Below are 23,330 nucleotides of genomic sequence, written 5' to 3'. Positions count from 1 at the left end.
TTTTATAATTTATATAAATATTTACATAGTTACATCAAAGTCATTGTTAAGGCTGAATATTATAAGTGAAATTATTGTGTTCATTTCAACAAAAACGATTTTCAGGAAATGTTTAAAGTGTAGTTTTAAACTATTATTTAACATGAGCATAAGTAAGTATACAATTGCAATCAGGGTACTAGTATATGATACTATCTAGAGCTCAGTCGATTATTTTATAAAAAAAAAAAGTAGTTTATCATTAATGTTTACAGAACAAAGGTTTTTTTTTCAACTTTGCAAAACAATAGTTACGAACATTATAAAAATGAAATATCATTTAATACAATGCTATGCAATGTAATGTGATATCATACAATGAAGTCAGTATAGATAAAAATACAAATAAACTAAACGTGCAATTGATTAAGAATCATATGACAGTATGAATTAAACACACAAAGAAATGAATGATAAAAAACAGCAGCTATGTAAGTTACATTTATCGACATACGTACTAATAGTTTTTAGTAATTATAAAAAAGAAGATTTGGTATGATTGTCAATGAGACAACTCTCCACAAGAGACCAATGACACAGAAATAGGTCATCGTACGGCCTTCGTTAATGAGCAAATATCATACCGCATAATCAGCTATTAAAGGCCCCGAAATGAAAATGTTAATAAATTAAACGAGAAAACCAACGGCCTAATTTATTTACAAAAGTAATGTTCATTGACACACTTTAAAACATATCAAACTATTTTAAGTAATTTGAAGTTTTCAGATGTGACTGAGACAAAACAAAATTCGATTGCTGATGTAGAGGTTAACGATTTAAGGCAATGGTGTGAATAGAAAAATGGCGAAATAAGTTTGCGGGGTACAGTGAAAATGTGTGTCAGTGGATCTATAAAGATTTGAGCTAGTGTATATTGACTTTAATTTACATATATACATACTATAATCAATTCTTCTTTAGATACGGAAACCAATAAACTACTACCGTCTTCGTTCTGATGCAGGGGCCTCGGTTGCATAGCAGTCTAAGTAGTTACTACTGCAATCACTAGCCAGTCAACACTGAGGTTGTATATTCGAAGACCGCTCGTGCGGTTGCACTCGACCGAAACCTTAGTTGACTATGAATGTCAGTTTTCCTATCGAAGATCGCACTCCGGCTTCCTCCAACAATAAAAACTGTTTTCACGATATAGCCAGCACTCAATCAATCAATCTTTCTGTTGAATGCAGATATGAGATAACGAAAATATCTGTACCAAATCTGGAATATTGCAGTATTCTTCACTTTTTTGTTGATGTCAAGCGTTTGATTTTGTCAGATTGTCTTTTTTTTATTTGCATTGAAGTTCGGGATTTGTGTTATATTCTTTCGCTTTAAAGTTGATATTTATATATACACGCTCACCTCTACCTCGATTACATTTTTTCTCCTTCAAATAAACAAATACAAAGACCACAACTAAGCCATACATTGATTGCGTATTCTGGTTAAAGATACAGACGGAAACTCATCTATAATTTCCAGAGTATCATGCTTTCTCGTTTATAATAGTATTTGCTATACTTCCGTAGTTTTAATTATAAACAAAACGTTTACGTTTTGGCATTTAAACAAGAATATGCAAGACAAGATATAGAACATAGATACAAATTACCATATAAAAGCAGTAATAAGGTATCAATTTGATGACAGAAAAAAGGCGATTAAGATTTCATTCCAAATTCAAAATAAGCAAAACATTGCAAAACACAACATCTGAAAGTACCGCATCTGTAATCATAATGTATATTAGCGCAATTTGATTGTTACATTTAAAACATTTTTTAACATAACAAAAATCGTTATTACCCTATTGTCAACAACTGACCTGTATAGCATAGATATACTCTTATTGTTTTACATTTAACGAATTCATTTATATAGAAAATTCTTTCATGTCAATACATTCTGACGATAATTAGAGATACATTGGTGCAAACGTGCAACGACAAACATCCCCCATTTCATGCATGATGTTAAGAAAATGATCATCTCGGAAACACAAACAAAATGTCTAGACAAAATGATTGACATTGAAAACTTGATATCAAAATTCAATTGTTCCAAGATAATTGATATGCAATTTTTAACTGTATAATTCGACAAATATATGAAATAATCTACTACTATCTCTTGTTTTGTATGTAATAAAACTTTAGATATTTAATAACACTATCTTCTTACGTGAGATTAATTGGCATGTGGTAACATATTGTATTGAACTATCCTAAAAGAAATCACTGTATCTAAAAGAGATAAACTGAAAATATTGTCAAAATAGACGAATTGACCATTTACTTGAATTCCTTTGTAAATTTTACAGACGCCATCATGCGTTTATTGGCCGTAGTTAAAAGCCTATTTTACAGATGACGACGGATATGTCACGGTACTTTTCTATCCCAAATTCATGTACAAAATGTATTTGGTTTTGATGTTATATTGGTTATTCTCATCGGATTTTGTCTAATGCTTAGTCCGTTGCTGTGTGTGTTACATTTAAATGTTGTGTCGTTGTTCTCATCTTATATTTAATGCGTTTCCCTCAGTTTTAGTTTGTTACCCCGATTTTATTTTTTGTCCATAGATTTACAGTTTTGAACAGTGGTATACTACTGTTGACTTTATTGCAATTGTCGTAAATACAATTTCATCCCTTGTTTTCCAGAATATGACCAATAGAAGTTAAAATTGCACTGGGCTTTTACTAACATGAGCAACACAAATTGTGAAACAGAAGGTGTTTACCATAGCACCTGGGATCAGCTCCATTTTTGGCTGGAGTTCATGATGCTCAGTTTTTAGATGTTTATGTGGTATCTTGTGTACTGTCGGTTGACTGTTTGTCTATTTCTATTTTAGCCATGATTTTGTCCGTTTATTTTCTGCTTATGAGTTTGAATGTCTCTTTGGTAGATTTCGTCTCTCCTTTGCATTGATTTTAATATAATGTTAGCAGTACATCTGATTATAAGTTACAGTCTTGAGATATGTGTTTTTCGGGCATAATTGTTTGCAAATATTATAACAAATTTCAAGTACTTAATCATTTTATAAACCTACATCTAGAATAGATTGGTAAAAGATGGGCGAAAGATAACAGAGGGATATTCCAACTCATAGATCGAAAATAAACTGACAACGCCATGACTAATAAAAGAAAAGACAAACAGTCGAATAATAGTAAACAAGATATAACATAGAAAAATAAAAACTAAGCATTATGTATCCCATTAAAAACTGTCAAACTTTAACACTCCAACTAATAATTTTCTATTTTGTATGACGTCTTAATGCTAAAACAAGTCTACTCAAATAGGGAGCGTTACATTGTTAATGATTATCAAGCTAGAGTACTTTTATGAACTTAACTCAAAGTGACTGATCATGCTTATTGAACAGTATACCTAAAGTATTTAGGAGAATAATTCAAACAAACAAAAAGCGTAACTAAGGATTGAGAAAGTGCACAAAACATTACATATAGTGGGAGTTCCGTTCTAACCCCATAAAAGATAACAACAATAATTAAACGCCATTTGCAATTATATTGAATTACGTAATGTACTTTGTGTTTCCTGAAGATTTATGTGATAGCATTACAATTTACTATTTATCGTAATGCATTCTCCCATTTTAACGGTTCCTGGTCAAATTGTTTATTCAGTCGAAAAATTAACTCAAACTTTTGAAACAAATAACGGCGTGTTTTAAACCTCTATACAAATGGTTTTTCTATACAATCAAGTTATTTTATAGTGGATTATTAAATAAATGTTCATTTATCATATTACGATTTTTCGATGATTTAAGTACTTAACCGATTTTCATATCTCATAAATCTCATATATTGACTAACATCTAGAAATTGACAATGAGGGTCGGTTGAAAACAAAACTTTACGAGAAAAGAGATGAGCGTTGCTGCTAGAAGGAAGATTTTAAACCAAAGTTCTTAATTGTATGTTGAAATCATCCGTCGTAAATTTACGGACGTCATCACGAGTTGGTTGACCGTAATTGAATAACCGTTTCACTGATGATTTCGGAAATGTTCCTTACGTCATAACTACGACCCCGTCCCTATTCACGAATAAGACTATTTTCCGGGTTATTAATACCAGGAGAAACACAATGGGTGCCATATGTGGAGCAGGATCTGCTAAACCTCCCAGAGCACCTGCGATTATCCCCAGATTTTGATGGGGTTCATGTTGCTTAGTCTTTAAATTTCTATATTGTGTCGTGTCTGTTTGTCTTTTTGATTTCTAGACATGACTTATTTTTGATCTATGAGTTTGACTGTCCCTCTGGTATCTTTCGCCCCTTAAGAGGATTCGAGTCAAATTTAACTCTTAGTGGTACAGGACCGGGTGATTCGACGGGATAAACATGTCTTTGCTATGCATTTGTCTCCAAGAATGTTCCAAGACTCAGTCAATATGTCACTATCAAGAATACGACACCATTTTATTTATTTTCAAATATTCATTAGAAGCATTTAAAACAGGCATGATAGAAAATTCATTTAGTACATAAATAGACTCTGGCGATATTAGCGATACATGAGTGCAAACTTTGAACCACAAAATCACTCATTCTCTACATGATGATTAAAGATTTAGGCTGTGTATGATCATCTGGGAAACACCAACGAGATGTCTGGATAACAAATTGACTTTGAAGAATTAATATCAAAATTCAATTGTTTAAACATAATCGATATGTACTTTTTTTACTGTATAATTTGACAACTATATTAAATAATCTACTACTGTCTATTGTTTTATATGCAATAAAACTTTAAACATTTGAAAACACTATCTTCTTCCGGGAGATTTATTGACATGGTAACATATTTTATTGAACTATTCTAGAAAATCACTGTAGAATACATGTACTCAAACGAACTGAACTTAAAAATATTTGAAAATATTGAAACGGTAAGATGAATTGGCAATTTACCTGAACTCTTTCGTACATTTTACAGACGACATCAAAAGTTGGTTGCCTTTAATGGAATATCTGTTTCACAGATGACGACGGATACATATATGTTGTAATTGTCGTCAGTTCAATTTCATCTCCCTTTCCCCGAATATTAACTACCGAATATGATTCATCCCATGATTTGTAATGACAAAAGTAACATGACGGCTGTCACATGTAAAGCAGCATCCCTGTTTTTGGTGGGGTTTATATTTATTATACATTTATCCAGAAATCAGAAGCACATTATCCCATGCTTGGAAAGTTCACACAATGAACATCATATAATGATGTGTTAGTTTAAAATTAGCAGACAGTAGGCACTAACCAGGATTACTTTCGCGTTGTACATGAGTTTTAGTTTCTAAGCTGTGTGTTTTAGAATTTTCATCATTGCGTTTGAATTTTATTCTATTTGAGGACAAAATTCCTATTTCAATATGATCTTTCTCTAAGAATTTATGTAAATTCTTTTTGAATGATGATGGTTCTTATTTCAGTCAAACATTTCAAGCCTCCTTTAAGAAATAATTCCTTCATGTCATGCTATATGCTCATTTTAACATGGGTAGGCATTATATGTGTCGATATTTTACACTGAGCGTTAGCGAGGTGTAAAATATCGACAAATATAATGCCTATTACCAATGTTATTTCAACTGATCGGGCGGATCTTACGTTTTAATTTGCATTAGGACAGTCTATTTGAAGATGTGTGTGATAAGGATGATTGCCGTTATTATTATTGTTGATTTCTAATCACCTATCAGTGTCAATAAAGCAATTTACAAAAGAATGACTGGACACTTCATTGATGAGTTTATCCTAAAACACCTATCTATAGATGGACTGGTTTATAATGAGCGAACCGGTTAAACCCCGACCAGTCAAGTGAAATAAATCGAGTAATACCCATGTTAAAATGACCATAGAGCATGACATGAAGGAATTATTTCGATTGTAGTAGGACAAACACGGTATTTTTATAGGTCGAAGCGTACAAGAATACCTTAGGAATGTCTGGCTGTTCCAATTTCCTCCCAAATAAACATATACAAAATATACCGGAAAAAAGGGTTCCGCAATGGAATTATGATAGAAACAGATTTAAAAAACGTTTGATAAACAATTTTAACATTTATTATTCTAAAATAGAACAATTAGATATCAAACAACAAGTTTTTGTTTCTGTTCAGATATTTCTTTACGTCACAGCTCATAACGATGTTGGAAATGGCGGTTGACAGTTGCATATGAAGGTAAGACACATTTATTCCTTATTTATCACGTTAATATGGATTGTTCCCCAAGTGATTGGTGAAAATGTTCAAATCAGACAGTGGATTTCTCGCTAAAGAGGAAGAAACAGCGAGCTGGCATGAGTTATTCTGTGCAGATGTGGCGAGGGCATTTGATTCTGTTTTGTTTTCAATTAAAGTTAAATCAGAATTTGCGGTTGCTACTCCCTGTAGTGTATTGGAAAGCTCTCTGCGTTGTTTGTCAGTTGGATCTTCAATGTCTCTGTCCAAAGATTTGACATTTCGGTGTCCGTCACAGACATTATAGCCCGGTCATCGACCCCGCTCTTTTCAATCCTGTTGACACAGTGGCTCTCAGGCAGTGGTTTGTATATCTTATAGATAGACCAGCTTCTTCAGATATTTTTGACATCATACTGGCCAATTTGTTTTTGCCAATAGGTTGAGCAGCATACCATACAGTCGGTTTGGGGTACTGAAGTGCTTGCTGAAAAAATGCCGTACACCTCGGACTAAGCTTTCCTAGATAAAAGTCCAAGCTAAACACTGGACAGTGAATGTCCCCAGGTTTAGCGTACATTCTGACGTCCCTTGCGTTTTCTTTCGAATCTACACCATGGTGTGTTTTGTCACATTCATTGTAAGTCATTTTGTAGTATTCTTGACCTTTGTCATCTTTAGATTTGGCATAAAATGTTTTCTTTAAATCAACAACCCCCTCCTGTCCCCTCGTTCCAAAATTGAGCATAATGTCCCAGAAAACTTTATTTTGGAGAGTTATTGGGTGATCAGTACTGAATATACCACTGGAATATAGCTTTTGAATATCACCCTCAGCTACAGCCTTTTTATGTACTGTTATATCTTTCCCTTCCCTTTTCAATTTTTTCATCGTGATTACATGATTTGATGGCATAAATGATTTGTCAGTAATTATGTTAATGTCACGATTATATGACATTATTTGTACCATTTTTTTATGTTTTCAAGTAATTCTTATAAATATTTTATTCAATTGTGATGAATTACATATGGGTATAATTTATTTCATGTTTTAATTTAGCGTTTTATGCTAAAAGCATGTTGGTGTTTGTGCATACTTTGTGCATGTACATGTAGACTAGAGCGACCTACGTATACATGTACAGTATTCTATCAATCTTTTTATTTATACTAAAAACATAATATTCAGCTTGTCTTCTTTTCATGTACCAACATGTTCGTGTCATTCAAAATTAAAGAGGAAATAAGTTATGCTTTTGCTGCTGTAATACTTAACAAAACATTAAACCCTGGTAGTATTTTGGAAGTACACCTATCTGTAGGAGGATGGGGTTCGATTCCCCACCGAGGTGTTTTGTTTACTACATCAGCATGCTCATAACTGTTATAATAATTTCTTTAATATATTTTGTTTTAAGTATGCTTGTATATATGATAAATAACACTACCTTTAGTTCAGAAAAAAAAAAACAAATATCAAGGAATACTTTTATTTGAATTGCGCATCTTGACAGTGACAATCGAATTAAATCTCATTTAATTTTAAGAACACTACATTTTGGAATTTGCATCATTTGATTTTTTTAATTTCTTTTAAATTACGTTATACACGTAGTCCCTAACACTGAAGAGTGAATTTTATGTTTGAAACGGTAAAAAAAATATTGCTAGGTTGCTGACTCATTGCTGAATACCATTACCTCACGATTTTCTATGTTTATCATTAAAATGTTTTTATTTGAAACCAATTTACCATCAATTTATGATTGTATTTTCCCTCTTGTGTTATATTTTTGCATTTTATGGTTTTACCTCTTAAAAGTTTTACACCCCATAATGTCTGCTGGTTGGTTCTTGGCTCAGTTCTTGCCAGCGTTAACTTTTCAATTTCTTCTTTGCTAGGCAGCTCCATAAATCTTGGCTTTTTGGCAGGTGGTTCTGGGTTAATACAGTTAGCAGTTAAGTCTTCATCAATCTGGGATAGTTCCTCATCTGACTGTGACTGTTCATTATTTTCAAAATTGAATATGGTGTCCTCTGTCAAATTTGAGAAAACTGAACTAACTCTGGCATCACATATCTCGTGTCTGAAAACCCTTTTTGTTCCTCCATCAGCCATAGATTGTATTATGTAATGCCTAACAGCATTTGTTCCATGAAGTGGTCTGCTATTTTATAAGATGCCCCTTTATAATCTACTCTGAGTCCAATTTTCAACGGCGATACTGTGTATCTATTCATTTTGACAGCAGACGATAAGTCATCGAACATGTGCATTTACATGGGAGGTTGCTAAATGGACGGAACAACCATAACAACGATACCGGTTGCAGCAATTTGCAGGCATTTTCATATTAAATAAGCTTTTAAAAACTACTAGAGGGCAATTATATAATGTTTTATGTCAATAGCTAATAGATTTTATGTAAGCAGTTAAAATATATGAACTTTATGAAGATAAAAATGAAAACAACGAGAATGCAAATAGTTACTTTATGCGCATGTGTCAAACATATTTTTTGTGCTGATTAGTACACAACTTTGTTTACAAAGCGTAATAGGGACGTCATATTAAAATATATCATATCTTATTCATGTAACTTCTCTGTTTGTTTATTTTAAATTGTTAAATAGAAATCTTCAATGTTCACTAAATTGAAAAACGTTAATCTCAAGTTTATTTTTATGGAAATATACATCTAAATTTAAAGATCTTCTTGTATTCATATCAAAACCCAAGAAAATGCAAGAGAAATTTTCCTATTTATTTTTGGAATAAGTTGACTTTATTTATTGACCCACCAATTTGTTTCATCATTAACGTGCTACTTAGATGAACGGTTACTCAATGATATCACAGTAATAAGCAGCTCTAAATTTACATATTAGATACACAAATTATATTAAAACGCATCATTTAAAATTGATAAAGAATTTCCAAGAGTAAAGGGTGCACGTTGCTATGTATATAAATATCACAAACCAGTCAAAAAATTTACTAAATTTTATCATTGGAACAAGGACATCATTCGAAAATATAACTCAAAATGCAGACATCTTATTCGTTCAGGTATTTTACATCTAATCTTTAATGGTTATATTTTTTTCAAAGCACAAAAATGTCAGTATTCACCTCAAAAGCTAATAAAATCTTTAAACAGACTCATTAAAAAGAGATATAGGTACGATACTGTTGTCAGGTCATTAAAAATTGCATATTTTGGCTTTAATATTGATTCACTTATAGGGTTTTTGCATCGGATTTAAACACATTTATTTTAAAACCAGTTGTTGGCGATTTTTAATTTTAGTTTCTTGTATATAATTCGGAGTTAAGTATGACGTCTATTACCACTGAACTAGTATACATATTTTTAGGGGCCAACTGAAGGACTCCTCCAGATGCGGGAATTTCTCGATGCATTGAAGACACACTGGTGGCCTTTGGCTGTTGTCTGCTATATGGTCGGGTTGTTTGATACATTCCCGATTTTCATTCTCAGTTTTATATATTGCAGATGGGTTAATATAGACAATCATTGGGAACTCCATTTACAATTAAACTATGTCACTTAAGTCATGAAATTTTAAAAAAAAGATACATTGTAAAGGACAGTTCATATAAACTTCATTTTCTGGAAAAACATAGAGTTGTGTGGCATGTTTTTAAAAATCATATGCCTTTTATTTCTAAGAGTAAAATTATGTACGACAACCACACTTTTTGTGTTGAATCTTCATGAAAATGCAATGTGTCTGGTATCAAACAGTATTTAAACTAGTAAAATTCCGTAAAAAAAAAGTTTTGTCTCTAATATATGATACATTGAGATCATGTCTAGGAACTAGTATGTTAACAAAACAAACTATCTATCAATATTAAATATTTCCACAAAAGAGTCGTGGTTTGTTAGTCAGACAAAGCACCACCTTAACATTCAGACAAATAATTTACAATTCCGTATGACGTCTAAATGCTAAAGCAAGTCTGAGTATTTGAACGTTATATGGTAAATTACTATCAACTACTTTTATACATGGTATAACTTAACTTATAATGTCTTATCGCGCTAATTGTTTAGTATTCTGCAAATAATTCAGGAGAAACAATAACTCAAACACAGAAAAAAAGCATACTGACGTCAGGAAAAGATTGGGAAAATGAAAAAAAAAAACATCCAAATTACAGAATGTGGGAGTTCCGTTCGTAGCCCGTAAAAGATAACAACAATGATAAAACGCTATTTAGCAATAAATGTAATTTGTGTTTCCTAAAGATTTATATAATAGCATTACAATTTGCAATGTATCGTACTGTATTCTTCCGTTTGAACGGTTCCTGATCTAATTATTTGCTCAGTCGAGAAATTAACTCAAACATTTGAAACAAATAATGACATGTTTTATACCTCTTTACAAATGGTATTTTTATACATTTAAGTTATTATTTGGAGGATTATTCTATAAGTTTTAAAATCTAATAGCTTTATTTAAAAAAAAAGAATAAGTAATTAGTAACTAACCGATGTTCAATCTCTTCAATTGATTTTAGTCAAGGTTACAAACAACTTAGATAATTGCATGAACTCTTAGCGGTGCGAGACAGGGTGAGTCCACGGGGCAAACATGTCCTTGCTATGCATGCATCATCAGGCATGCCTCAACCCTCAGTCAATGTGTCACTAAAGGGAACAAGACGCAATCGGTATAATGTGCACATATGAAATTCATTCATGCTGAATTGTAATTCAACATCTATCTTATTTTAAAAGTTTTAAATCATATGATAACAAAATGTCGTCACAAAAAATACATTTTATATGTCGTATGTTGGTTGGGATTGTCCAGCCGAAAAAAGAACTGCAAACCTAAATGAAAATTTGAATAATATATGTCAAGCCAGATAAAAATGAATTTGTATTATAGGATTAAACACATTTTTCTAGAGGTTATTGATGTGTAAACCGGGGCGATTAACTCATAAACTGAATAAAAGTTTTATGTTAAGTTTGTGAGTAAGAGCCCCGGTTTACACATCAATAACCTATAGAAAAATTGTATTTAATCCTTATAATTCTTAGGCCAAATAATAGCGATTTTTAAAAACATTTGTTTTGTAAATGCTACTATAATAATCATCACAATTGACATGTCGTAACGAAGGAGCTGGCCCCCATATTGACTTTCTAAAATCCATAAATGTTCGAAAAATTCAATGGAATCTTAAATAAAATAGCACCTACCTCAAAAACTTCAAATTAATGAGATATAATATTCGAATTGGAAGCGTACAAGTAACGAAATAATCTTTCCAATAAAAGATTATATTCGTATGACGTTGTGTTTTGCCATGACGTAAATTCGCCAAATCATTTATGAAAGTTCGCGGAATCACTGTTATGCATTTGTTTTTTTAAACTCTATTTGTCAAAAATCCCGGGATCCCTGCAAGCTTGTGTATCGTCAATGAATAGATTACGAAAGTAGTTTCGGAAATATGGTTTATCGAAGTGTAAATTTAGAGAAAAATTCTAATTGACCAATCCAATTTAAGTATTTATCGATATGCAAATTATATAAGAATTATGCATTAATGTATTAATAATATTAAACTTCACAACCGATTAAAAATGAAATCATGGACATACAAAAATGACTTTTTTGGACATACAGACCTGATTTTGGCCGATTGTAAGTCTTTCAAAGTCACAATTACAATCAAAACTCTATGATCGTAGCTACTATTAAATGGCGTTTAACAAACATGGGATATCCCATAGTTTTCCCCCTCAATGGTTTATTTTGCAAAGAACTATGCAATAGCTAAGAAGGATTTTACGCATGCAGATTAAATATCTATTTAAACGCATATTTATAATGTACTAGTATTCTGTCTCCATTTGTTGCATATTGGTACAGAGAACCAGCTAATATGCACTTTATATAGAACATACATATAGAAATTATTGCTTAAGCATGTCAATATAATAGATCATTAAAACATAGATTTTCTGCAGTGTCAAACAGACTGCAAGCCATACGGTCATCAATATCTATAGAATATAGAATGTAATTATATCTGTAGGGACTTGTAAATTAATTTGATTCACCATTAATCCAGTAATGACAATTGACTTTTTTTCATTTCTGACAATGATTTATTAGATTTTTATTATTTACTAATGACATGGAAAAAACTGTCATGAATACAAGCGATAGTAACCACTATTTTGTTGAGTAATGAAGCTAAATCTTTATCTGAAGGTAATGCTCGATTTAACAAGTGTTTTTGTTCGCAGTCATTTTCCTGAAAAGGAATCAATTGACATATGTAAGTGCATTTATCTTTTTCGGGTCGTGAATTACAGTTATAGAAGAAAGAAGAAAAATAACAAAAATACTGACCTCCGTGGAAAATTCAAAACGGAAACTCCCTAATCAAATGGCAAAATCAAATGATAAAACACATCAAACGAACGGACAACAACTTTCATATTCCTGACGTGGTACAGGCATTCTCAAATGTAGGAAATGGTGGATCGAACCTGGTTTTATAGCGTTTAACCTCTTTCTTGTAGAAGGATTCTTCTCTTTGAAAACAGACATTTGTACTTTTACTAGCTTGAAAGCTTATATTAAAAATAAAAGTACTAAATCAGTACATTGGCAATGATTGATCATGTTGAAAGTTAAAGACAACGACTGCATGATTCGTTTAAATAATTTTTACAAGGATTCAACAAATCATGCATAATCTAATCCAACAAAAAAAGGAACACAAAACTTCACACCAAAAAAAATTAGCTCAAATCGGCTTTAAACTGTCATCTCGGCATATTTTTGTTCAGATTTCAATATCAGTTATTATATATTCTTACGTATAGTTATCAAAGGTACCAGGATTATAATGTAATACGCCAGACGTGCGTTTCGTCAACAAGGCACATCAGTGACTCTCAGATCAAAATAGTTATAAAGTCAAACAAGTATGAAGTTGAAGAGCATATTGAGAACCCAAAAATAAAAATAGAAATTACCAATTCACCAACATTCCAACTGACTCCATTTTCAGAAAACGACATCTGTAACAATCATAAACTATTAGCTACCGCTTTAGAAGCAGAACCAAATACAATGAAAGTCCCAACTATGTATTGGCTTCCGAAGCTACACAAAACACCTTACAAATATAGATTTATTTCGTCTTCAAGCCATTGTTCCACTACTGAATTGTCTATTCTTCTTACCAGTACACTTGGTACAATCAAAAACCTGATAATAAATTGTTCAAATAAGGACTTCGAAAATAGTGGAATTAATTACTTTTGGAGTGTCAAGAACTCGTTGGAAGTACTTGATAAATTGCATGCTTATATTGGTGATTTTGAATCTATTCAAAGTTTTGATTTTTCTACCCTGTATACCACATAGATTCACATTGTCATTAAAAAAATTCACCCACCTAATTAAATGGGCATTTAAAAAGTCAGAATGTGAATATATATGTTCAAACTCTTTTAGGTCATTTTTTAGTAGCAATAAACAAAAAAACTATGTCAATTGGACATGCTTTGATACTATATATGCCCTTGAATTTTTACTAGATTTGGAGATATCGTATATCGTCAGGTTATCGGAATTCCAATGGGGACTAACTGTGCACCACTTATTGCGGACCTGTTTTTGTATTGCTATGAGTTACAATTTATGACAAAAATCAGCAAAGACCCATCGAAACAATAATAATACTTTTAGATATTTGGATGATATTTTGGCTCTCAATAATGACGACTTCAGTATGTATACTTAAGGTAGCACAATACAAAGATTTTTTCACTCCCAATCAGACAACTTTAAACTGATGTAATTCATTTCATCCTTCTTTATATTTTATAAATGAGGTACCAAAAGAAAGAAGAAAGATTAATCTTTCAAATTGTGATAATTTCATTATGACATAATTATTACATAATTAATTATTATGTAATTAGTCGCAATATTGTGATGTCCACACTTGAATGAATTTAGCGTCTTTGTTTTTCATAGCATCCCAAAATAATTTATAGATTCTTGTACAACACAGCTTGACCTCCAAAACTATGTCTCAGATTTCCAAAAACATCAATAGAACAAATTTTATACCCATTTGAACTCAGTGGTCTCTAATGAATTGATGTTGCAAACTTCATTGAAGATTTATGACAGAATGAAATACAATAGGAAAAATCTGAGACACAGTTTTGGAGGTCAAACTGTGTTGTGTAAGAATCTATAAAAATTTTTAGGATGCTATGAAGAACAAAGAAACTAAATTCATTCAAGTATGGACATCACAGAATGGCAACTAATTACATAACAATTAATCATGTAACAATTATATCATAATGAAATTATCACAATTTGAAAGATTAATCCTTCTTCTCTCTTTTGGTGCCTCATTTATAAAATTTAAAGAAAGATGAGTGGAATTACATCAGTTTAAAGATGGCTGATTGGGGATGAAAAATCTTTGTATTGTGCTACCTTAAGAAATTTATCCTATTGAACTTACTTTAAATAAAGCTAATACTAACAATGACCACTGCCCTTTCCTCGATCTGAATATCTATATCACTAACGGAAAGCTTAATACTAAAATTTATGATAAAAGAGTTGACTTTTCATTTCCTATCGTTAATTATCCATTTTTAGATGGTGACGTTCCCTTGTCGCCATTTTACGGTGTTTATATATCTCAACTTGTACGATTCGCTCGTGTATGTAACAATGTTTTAGATTTTATCGAGAGAAATTTATGTATTACTGAAAAATTATTACACAAGGGTTTTCGATATCACAAACTAGTCAAAACATTTACTAAATTTTATCATCGGTATAGGGACATCATTCGTAAATATAGCTCAACATGCAGACTTCTTATACGTTCAGGTATTTCACATTCAATTTTTTATGGAAATATTCTTTATAAAACACAAAAATGTCAGTATTCACCCCAGAAACTAGCAAAACCTTTAAATAGACTTATTAAGAAGGATAAAGTTACGATACTGTTGTCAGGTCATTAAAGATTGCATATTTTGGCGTTAATATTGATTCACTTATAGGGTCTTTGCATCGGAACTAAACACATTTTTTTAAAAACCAGTTGGTGTCATGACACGGGTTATATTCTTCTCATATATGTTATGATGGTATGATACTAAACCCCTAACGGGAAGGATTGTGCCTGATATTCATATGATGAAATCATAATCTTTCAATCAGTTTAATTGAAGTCTGGAGCTGACATGTCAGTTAACTGCTAGTAGTCTGTTGTTATTTATGTATTATTGTCATTTTGTTTATTTTCTTTGCTTACATCTTCTGACATAAGACTCGGACTTCTCTTGAACTGAATTTTAAATGTGCGTATTGTTATGCGTTTACTTTTCTACATTGGCTAGAGGTATAGGGGGAGGTTGAGATCTCATAAACATGTTTCACCCCGCCGCATTTTTGCGCCTGTCCCAAGTCAGGAGCCTCTGACCTTTGTTAGTCTTGTATTATTATAATTTTAGTTTTTTGTGTACAATTTGGAAATTAGTATGGCGTTCATTATCACTGAACTAGTATATATTTGTTTAAGGGCCAGCTGAAGGACGCCTCCGGGTGCGGGAATTTCTCGCTACATTGAAGACCTGTTGGTGACCTTATGCTGTTGTTTTTTTTTTCTATGGCCGGGTTGTTGTCTCTTTGACACATTCCCATTTCCATTCTCAATTTTATTCACAATATGCAGTTCTTAACCTTCCTAGGGATCGACATTTGCATTTTGTCCTCACGAATCAATACAAAACACCTGACTAAATTTAACTGTATCTAACTAGTTAGGATAACGTAATGAATATAGTTACAACATCATAAATTGATAATTAGGTACAATACAAAAATGTATCAAAAACGTTTTATTATGAATAATTCATTGCTGTCTTTTTCCTTTTATTGAATTAAAAAAAAAATTATAAATAAACTGTATGTTATATTCCTTAACACTTTAGACTTCAGTTTGGAAATCTTTTTTATTTCTATTATACAACAATTGATAGTGCCATAAATAAAGACAACAGCAGTATACCGATGCTCAAAACTCATGAATCTACATAAAATATAAAAGTTAGTCCAGAATTGATGTCAAGTGATATCTTAACACGTAATCTTTCAAACTATTTTTTTTACATCAGTTTAAAAGGAATGTATTTGAGAATTTATTAATAGTAATGAGTTGTGCTAAAGCATACACATCATTTTGAAAACAAGACATCTTCATCTAATATTGCCAAACGTCATTCTAAATTTCAAACTGACATCCATTATCTTAATTGATTGTGATATCAGAAGGAAGTAATTGCTTACATATTGTCGATTGGTTCCTCTTTTATTAACATTTACCATTTTGCATTCAATACATTACAAAACTATTAATTTAAAAATATGATTCCACTGACATACATTCTAACCAGAGAATAATACACAAAATTTACAGTTTTATATAAGGGATAAAGATTATGGCATCGAAAAAACCTGAAAGTTAGTTTCACAATGCAACAAGTCAAACGGTTAAATTTTAAATTCAAATTATATCTTTCAGTTGCAATGTTTTATTTTGTATTTAGTTTTCACAAAGTAAAATTCATTATATGTAAAATAAACCTAGTTTGCCTTACACAAACCGTTTTACGGTTGTTTCATTTGTTTCTGAGATCCAACGTTCATTGAGAGAAGTGTAACATTAAATTGGGTTGATTGCGACAGAAGCTAATCTATTATATAAGACATGCAAATCCGTTTTCAATTTTATTAATCAAGATAAAAACGGAAGGAATTGCGGGATCTCCAATAGGAACTGGAGCAGATAAGTCGAGAGGCTGAGCATTCATTACTATGAATACAAATTAAAACTACAAACTACAAAATGCGAACGGGAATATACACATAATGGTATTTAGATAAAGGTCAGAAGGAGAAAAAACCTTTTCTTCTTTAGTTGAAACATGGCGGACACGACTTGTTGGTCAAAGCATTCAACTATAATAGTTCAAAGTATATAGTTATGTTTACAAATACTTGTTAACTTATTTATTAGGTCTTTCCACTTTTCTGTGGAAAGACCTATTGTTTTTCTTCTGATTATTAGGTCTTTCCATTTTTCGGTGGAAAGACCTATTGTTTTTCTTCTGATTATTTTTTTTTTCTTCCGCCAAATTTTGTTCTTGCGATAAACATTTGTTTCTAAATATGTCGCTTAGATATTTGGTATATGATATCGAACAGTTTATGCGCTTTTGAAATTTACCCTGCGTAACCGAATACTTTTCTTTGTAGGAGTTATCTCCCCAAACACTGTTTTCCTTGTGTCCACGACTCCTTCCCAACCGTAAAAGATTACGACAAATTTATTTTACAAAATTGCTCGTTATATCCTTATCATGATTTGTTCTATTTTGACCGAAGCGATATGAACGCTCCATATGAGAGTTATTTCCCCTTATGCATTTGATATAAGTGATATGCATTTCTATCTTGTAAACCATAAGTTATAGAGACCTAGGATCTTTTGATTTGAGGTCCTTGGTCCAAAAAAATGAAAATTAGGTCAAGGTCATATTCTAATTTTTGAATTTGGCTTATTTTCACTCATTTTCATTAACCTTATAAGATATCGACAAATTATTTTGACTAAGTTGTTAGTTGCGACATGTCGTAACTTAATAATTTTAGTTGAAAGGGTGCGTAGACAATGAATGGGAGTTTTCGCCCCTATCATATCTAACATTATATGTAAAGTGATATAACTTACTAACCATACATATTAGAGACCTAGGGTCTTTTGACTTGAGATCCTCATTTTGTGACCTTGAAATTGAGGTCAAGGTCATAGGTTAATTTGACGTTCTAGATTTTGACCTTTGCTTTAAATTCATATCTACATATCATAAAGCCATATGAACTGACATTTTAGACTGATTTTTAATATTTTAATATCAAAATAGGTATTAACTGGTGGAAAGACATTCAATTGTTCTCTGAACAATTGATTTTTAATTTTTTTTTTTCCTTCCGTCTAATTTTGTTCTTGCGATAAATATTTGTTTCCCAATATGTCGCTTAGATATTTGGTATATGATATCGAACAGTTTATGCGCTTTTGAAATTTACCCTGCGTAACCGAATACTTTTCTTTGTAGGAGTTATCTTCCCAAACACTGTTTTCCTTGTGTCCACTACTCCTTCGCAACCGTAAAAGATTACGACAAATTTATTTTATAAAATTGCTCATTATATCCTTCGCATGATTTGTCCAATTTTGACCGAAGCAATATGAACGCTTCATATGAGAGTTATTTCCCCTTATGCATTTGATATAAGTGATATGCATTTCTATCTTGTAAACCATAAGTGATAGAGACCTAGGATCTTTTGATTTGAGGTCCTTGGTCCAAAAAAATGAAAATTAGATCAAGGTCAAAGGTCAAGGTCATTTTCTAATTATTGAATTTGACTTATTTTCACTTATTCCCAAAAACCGTATAAGATATCAACAAATTATTTTTACTAAATGGTTAGTTGCGACATGTCGTAACATGTAAATTTTGATTGTAAGGGTACGTTGAACATAAAAGGGAGTTTTCTCCCCTCTTGTATTTAAAAATATGCGCATGGTGATATAACTCATTAACCGAATATAATTAAGATCTATGGTCTTTTGATTTGAGGTCATTGGTTCATGACCTTGAAATTGATCTCAAGGTCATAGCTTAATTTGACGTTCTAGATTTTGACCTTTGATTTTACCTCACATGTATACATGATAAAGCCATAAGACTTTTGGCAAAAGGTATCAAACCATTTAACCTTGAAAAAAACAACCGGAAGTGACCTTGTGTCAACCAGAAGAAGCTTTTTTTTTGGTACTTTATTAATATAAAAGTATATAGAATCAGATATTTTTGGAAGCAGTGTCAAGTAAATATTTAAATATTATCGGAAGTAACATTTTTCAAACCGGAAAGACCTTCAATATTGTTCTCTGAACAATTGGTTTTTAATTATACTGGTATTATTGACATAATCAAAAATTACAAAGTATCACATATGACGATGATTGGAGTAAGTAATGCATATAAACTTAAAAAAATCTTGTGTGTCTTTTTTAGCGTTTTAAACAGTTGTCTTTTTTGTTTATGTTAATTTTCTTATGATATAGAATTGCCCACTTGTTGTTTTCTCGTACATCTTTAAAATCAAGACGAAAATATATGCAATGCACTTTTCCAAAACCCTTGTCATGTGTAATTCTGTCATAGCATATTGAGACATTTTGTCTCAACCATGGATATGAAACTGCTATACCATTTTCACGAATAAATGCTGTTTGATTGGAAGTAATTTTATGAACATAGACATATTTCATTGTATGTTAGGTTATTGCGGTACAATGTATGATAGATCTAAATTTCAAATAAATTATCACTGACGAAAAATAAATATTTTTAATTGATTCCAACATCACATTATTTACAAGTCCAATACATTTAGGCCATATTTTTTTTTCTCAAAGGTAAACATAGTTTTAATTCATTACGAAGATACTCGGATAATATCTTATCCCAGGCATAGATACCTTAGCCGTATTTGGCACCACTTTTTGGAATTTTGGATCCTCAATGCTCTTCAACTTTGTACTTGTTTGGCTTTATAATATTTTGATATGAGCGTCACTGATGAGTCTTATGTAGACAAAACGCGCGTTTGGCGTACTAAATTATAATCCTGGTACCTTTGATAACTATTAACCTGATAAACGTCGTGTAGAATGGTACAATAATCAGACAGTTCAAAAATAGATGAACTCTGGGTCAGGCATCAAAGTAAACATCAAATCAAACAATACATTAATTAAAAAGTAATTGAAACGAAAATCACACAATGATATAAACACAAAGTCAACTAAATCGGAATTAAAATTAATCAAATCATATTTGTAAATGACAAAAGAAGACCTTTGCCACAATTGATTTGTAAAGTCATTCGTTTGTTTGTGATATTTAATTGTACAAGGATTGAATTGACCAACAGTGATTGCATCCCGTCACGTTAGATAAAACCATAGCGTATCATCATTTAATGGGTGATCTCTATTCATTATCTGAAAACATATAGTCAATAATATGGCCTTGTATTATTTTATTTTCATATAATTTGGACTAGAAAGAGCATGTGATTTCTGATTTATTATCAAAAGCATTATTGAGACAATGAATGATGATAAAAATTAAAAAGTAATTATATTGGAAATCTGCTGTCTCTATACGACTATAAGTAAACATCATTATTGCAATACATAAAAATATAATTATAGTACGTGGATGGCAAGAATCCAACCGTTTTGGTACTGACATTACAATACGGATATAGGTTTTATTAAAAGTGACTGTTTAACAATTTTGTAAATAATTTGAAGGAAAGAATGACGTATGTCTGGTCCATGCAAATCTCTAATTCCTTATCACAGCTTTGAATAAAGTTTGGGTTTTACATGTTCGGTTGGTTTGATATTGAAACTCTTTTTTTAAGAATGAAAATGTATTCAAAGAAGGTTTGAGTTGTCGTAGGCAAATAATACATCAGCGATCTTTTTTATAGCTTTTTTACTAAACTGAACCAAAAGGACTGCTAAAAGCGAAATATATTTTGTCAATATACTGCATTATAACAATGAAATTATGTTGTTTAATTCAAAGTTAATGTTCTTTAGTAATTATATATCAGTGATTGTATTTCGTTCCCCAAAACAAGGACTAAAGATAAACAGTTTAGATCAAAATTGAATTTTTAACCATTTGTAAAGGCCGAATGAAATAATTTTAACCCATCTGCAATAGCAAAAAATAGATACCAACTTTACAGTATATGGTTATGTGTTCTGTCTCAAGCGAAGTGTTTGAATCATTCTATTTTAAAAGTAATGGAAGATTAAATAAAATGCAGTATTCGTCATCTGAATTAAGACGCTTTGATTCGAGCGACACTGATGAGTCACACGTAGACGAAATTCACGTCTGGTTTACTAAATGGATAATACTGTGTTTTATATCCTGTGGTATCTGTCGTTCATGGAACACATTCGTTGATGTTCTACAGTTTGTATGTTGTGTCGACTATCATATTATTTATTTATGCGTTTCTTTGTGCTGGAATTTCTTGCGTGTTTGTGCTGTATTTCTGTCATGTGGTGTTCTCATTTTAACGAAATTTAACATTATCATGAAGCGGAAGGTTTAGCTAGCCATTAAACCAGGTTCAATCAACCATGTTTTTTTTTAAAATGTCCTGTTCCAAGTCAGGACTATGGTATTTGTTATCAATTGTTTCGTTTCTATGTATGTTGGAGTTTTGTAACAGTTATTTTTTTTTGTTTTCTCTTACAGTTGGTGTGTTTCCATGGGTTTAAGATTGTAACCTGGATTTATTATTTCTCAATCGATTTATGACTTTTGTACACCGGTATACTACTGTTGCTTTTATTTGATATCTCTAATGGGTATTCACATGTTTAAAACAAAAATGGGAAGCATAGAAGATCGATTGAAGACGAGCTTACTAATTTGTCTTTTAAGAAACAAAAACGACGATATCAATTTTATTCATGCGATAATTATTTTCAATCAAAATAGGAAAACATTACTTTTTCTCCTATATATCAAATACATGACATTTTAGTGGAATGCGTTTGAGAAAAAAATATCGAGGCATTTTCATGTTTTAAATGTCATGATATACAAAATTTTGCTAATTTTAAAAACTGCAATACTACACAGAAATTTATCAAACTTATATAATTAATCAGTTATAGTTTATTTCGTTATATCTAACCCTAGATATGCCTCTTATAGTTGTTGTAACCCATATTTGTTTTTTTATCAATCGATTTATGATCTTTGAACAGCAGTATACTACTATTGCCTTTAAGACCTGGTCACAACGAACCTACGACACTACGCCACGACATGAAATTTGGTCAAATCATGGGTGTCGTGGGACGAAAATTGGACATGCACCTTTTTTGCTTTACGATTGTTTTATCGTGTCACTGTCTTGTGTCTGTCGTGAAAGTGTCTTACATCGTGCGACTGTCGTGCGATAAGCACATTGTCGTGTGTATCAATGTAATGCATTTTAATAAAAAAAATCGTCGCACGACTGTCGTACGACAATCTCATGACTGTCGGAAGACTCTCGTGATACAGTCGCACGAATGTCTCACGAATACCAAATTTCGTACGATGATCGCACAACATTGATTGTTTGTCGTACGGCAGTCGTACGGCAGTCGTGCAACATATTTTCGTTGTATTTAGAAGAATACAATTCGGCGGGAATGAATCTTTGGAAAACCATACCGTCTACCGTTTAAACAGAATGGCTATTTCATCAGAATGATTATGCTTGGCCTTGCTGAATAGGCACCTACAACAAGAGCAAAATATGGTCCTGTTAGCGTTGATTCGAGCAAATGAACAATATAGGAATCCATGAAACACTCGACGTTGGTGGGTTAGGTCATGGATCATACGGCACCTGATGTTTTGGTAGTATAGTTCACTGATGTGAGATTTGGAGCGGGAATCTGCCGATGATTTCGTTGGATTCATGCGGATGTAGCCTGGCATGTTTCAAGAGCTTTTGTTGACAGTCGCATCACAGTGGCACGACAGTGAAACGACAGCGACACGATAGTGACACGACAGTAACACGCGCATCCCATGACATGAAAACCTGAAAAATAGCCCAAACAACTCACGATTCTCGTACGATTATCGCACGGCTAACGCACGGCTGTCGCACGACTGTCACACGACCGATTTGCAACAAACCCAAGATAGTACAATTACAAATCTTTTTTCTGTCTTGTACACATGTTCCTATCGTGGAACCATCGTGGACATGTCGTAGCTGATGTGACCAGTCGAAATATTTTTTTGACATTTTGCACGAC

General features: G+C 31.9%; 1 protein-coding gene across 4 annotated transcripts in view; it reads right to left on the bottom strand.

Moving 5' to 3' along the window:
• Positions 1–23,330, bottom strand: part of LOC143053977 (trace amine-associated receptor 4-like) — a 151,251-nt gene that overhangs the window by 24,022 nt on the left and 103,899 nt on the right. The window lies entirely within an intron of this gene.

This window comes from Mytilus galloprovincialis, chromosome 12 (genome assembly GCF_965363235.1).
Source record: "Mytilus galloprovincialis chromosome 12, xbMytGall1.hap1.1, whole genome shotgun sequence".
Classification (NCBI taxonomy): domain Eukaryota; kingdom Metazoa; phylum Mollusca; class Bivalvia; order Mytilida; family Mytilidae; genus Mytilus; species Mytilus galloprovincialis.
This window is presented reverse-complemented; position numbering and strand designations above follow the sequence as displayed.